The sequence below is a fragment of the Aptenodytes forsteri genome, unplaced genomic scaffold, assembly GCF_000699145.1.
Source record: "Aptenodytes forsteri isolate BGI_AS27 unplaced genomic scaffold, ASM69914v1 Scaffold296, whole genome shotgun sequence".
In the NCBI taxonomy this organism is placed as follows: Eukaryota; Metazoa; Chordata; class Aves; order Sphenisciformes; family Spheniscidae; genus Aptenodytes; species Aptenodytes forsteri.
Window position 1 is genome coordinate 1,182,608 of NW_008796181.1, and position 2,860 is coordinate 1,185,467.

At 43.8% G+C, this 2,860-nt stretch overlaps 1 protein-coding gene across 2 annotated transcripts in view; it reads left to right on the forward strand.

Moving 5' to 3' along the window:
• Nucleotides 1-2,781: 2,781 nt before the first annotated feature.
• NUB1 (negative regulator of ubiquitin like proteins 1) overlaps nucleotides 2,782-2,860 on the forward strand; it is a 16,899-nt gene continuing 16,820 nt past the window's right edge. For both annotated transcript variants that reach the window (XM_009287796.2, XM_009287797.2), the window contains exon 1: nucleotides 2,782-2,850. The gene's annotated coding sequence lies outside the window, so the exon portion shown is untranslated. The remainder of the gene's footprint in view (nucleotides 2,851-2,860) is intronic.

Genomic DNA, 2,860 nt, shown 5'->3' on the forward strand with positions numbered 1-2,860 from the left:
CTTGTTGAATCTCATACAGTTGGCCTCGGCCCATCGATCCAGCCTGTCCAGGTCCCTCTGCAGAGCCTTCCTACCCTCAAGCAGATCAACGCTCCCACCCAACTTGGTGTCGTCTGCAAACTTACTGAGGGTGCACTCGATCCCCTCATCCAGATCATTGATAAAGATATTAAACAGAACTGGCCCCAAAATTGAGCCCTGGGGAACACCGCTCATGACAGCTGCCAACTGGGTTTAAGTCCATTCACCACCACTCTTTGGGCCCGGCCACTCAGCCAGTTTTTTACCCAGCAAAGCGTATGCCTGTCCAAGCCATGAGCAGCCAGTTTCTCCAGGATAATGCTGACATAGGTTTGGGAAGAGGTGTTCATTGTGATTTTTCAGGTTTTCTAGTGTTTTCAATTAACTGGCCTGCCCAGATTAGTTTCCAGCTCAGATGCTGATTTCTATTTCTGGGTAGGCGTGAGACATTAATAAAGAATCATAGCTACCTATTTTTTTTCTTCACAGTGGTTACAGTTTTAAAGAAAGATTAGAAAGAAAAAGAAGATAAAACACAGATACGCATAATAGGTATAGGTATAATAGGGAGAAAATACTAGATAACAACTAGCCCATAGGAAACAAGAAACTACCTGGAGGGAAACACTTAAAAAAATTCATTGTCCTTTGATATGTGGTATATATTAACTTTCTGTTTACTTGTCTTGCTGATTTATACTCCTGCCTATCATTATACTGGAGTGTTATTCTTGTTATATCTCCAAGTCTGTAGACCACAAGAGAACCAAATAAAGCTAAAGGAATAACTGAAAGGAAAATCCCATGTTAACAAGAGGTCACTATTAAAACGATCAAAAAATTAATTCAGTATCATTTTGCCTAGATACTTGCAATGACACACTTAAGAACATTTCAGGAAATGCAACTTTGACTTTTAAATCAGTATCACAGAAATTTTATACCCTTATCTAGCCACTTACCTACTCTATAGACCCATCTGAACTAAATTAGTGATACTATTTTCTGCAAACACTTTAAAATTGATTTTAAAGTGCTTTGAATTAGTTATCTTAATTAAACATGGACCTTGAATACCTTGATTTAAAACTCAGTACAGGTTTATGCATGGACTAAGTAACTAACTCCTTTGTAAGCACTTTCATGCAAACACTTTGTCCTTTCCTGAGGCTCCTCTAGCATATTACTGTGCTTTGTACTGACTGTAACTTATTTAGAAAAGGCATTTTGCCTTCGGAGAAGTCTTTCAATTTAATTCCCAAGGACATTATGGAAGAACAATTTCAGTAAATTTTGATTTGTTAGTGGAGTAGTTTTAGTTATAAGAAAAGTTGCTATACTTACATTTCAAGAGACTGAAATACAACGCAGGCACATTGTCAAATGAGAAAATTATTTTTTTTTCCTAAAGCAGTTGTAGTAAAAATGAAACAGGAACCCATGAGAAAAAAATGAAAACTTCAAATATTAGAAAGTCCCAGTTCTCAAGTGCACCTGATTTTCAAAACCCTTCACTGTTAGCGTCTTCACGTTCAGAGATCATGGGACAGTAACTTTCATCACTGTTACCATAGCTTTAGCTAAGTTTCAAGCATTGAACTCAAGACTGCCATAAAAGCAAGTTTACTCTTATTTTATCTGTAGGCAAACTTGACTGATTTATGCACAAAGGAGCCTAGAATGCTGAAATTCTAGTTCAGTGTCGTTAGCAAGTTCATGAAACCTGTGAGGTTCCCATTTCCAAACCTGCAGGATGCAGCACCCCCACTTAGTCTGCATGACTGCCTAAGAAAAATGTTTTACAGAAGGACAGACCTGCAGGCCCATCCATTCTGGAATAAATAATACTCAAGTGCAATGATTTTGGTCACACATCAGAGCAGTTAGAATAGAATCCCTTTCCTGCTGGGACAGCTGTTCACACGAGAGAATTAACCCACGAGTTAATTATTTCTGGTGTAATCCATTAGAAGAACCCTTATATCTTTTACAGGCACCAAAAAGATTCCAGGAACAGGCTCCAACCCTTTGCGGGCCTCACATACAAATACAACATTGAGCAGCCTACATTGTACAGCCAAATGCCTGTGTAGCCACGTACCCTACTCCCACTCTAGGACATTATGGGGACTAGGAGTGACACTCCAGCACCACCTCAGCTTGAGCTGGTGTTTAGTACCAGATTTTCCACACACACCATGTATTCTTCCAGCCCAGTCGCTGAACCCAGGTTAAGTTTTAATAGCTCCATAACCAGGCAAGAACCGGCCCATCACTCCTTAAGGGGAAATACAAGCCCACACATGAAAGCTCACCCTGAACACCACCCTCGAAGAGCACAGCAAAAAATAAATCACACGTTGATCCTTCCTAGCACCTTTCACAGCACCTCAGCCTTTTGGGAAATGCTCCCTCTCAGCACTGACAGGAATTTCAGCCCCTTTTGCCTCACAAATAGAAAGGCTGCAGCTGAGGGCTGGCTGCAGTGCGCTCAGCCTCCTCCAGTCCCCAACCCCTCTAAGGAAGGGAGACCCGCTCACGTAGCCAAGCGCCACGGGGACCCCCCCCGTCCCAGGGGACAAGCAAACCAGGCTGGGCTATAAGACAGTACGGGGACAAGCTCCAAATGAGGGCAGGACGCTAAGATGGCGGGTGGAGCGTGGCTTCAACCACGTGACGAGCACCCGCTTCGCTCCCGTCCCCCTGGGCCTTCCGGGCGTCCGTAGGAACCTGCCTCTCCCCCGACAACGAGCGGCTGGTGTGACGTGCACGCAGGCCCCGCCCCTCGCGCCCATCCTACCTACCGGAAGGCCACCGGTGACCGCGCAGGTAAGCGCGC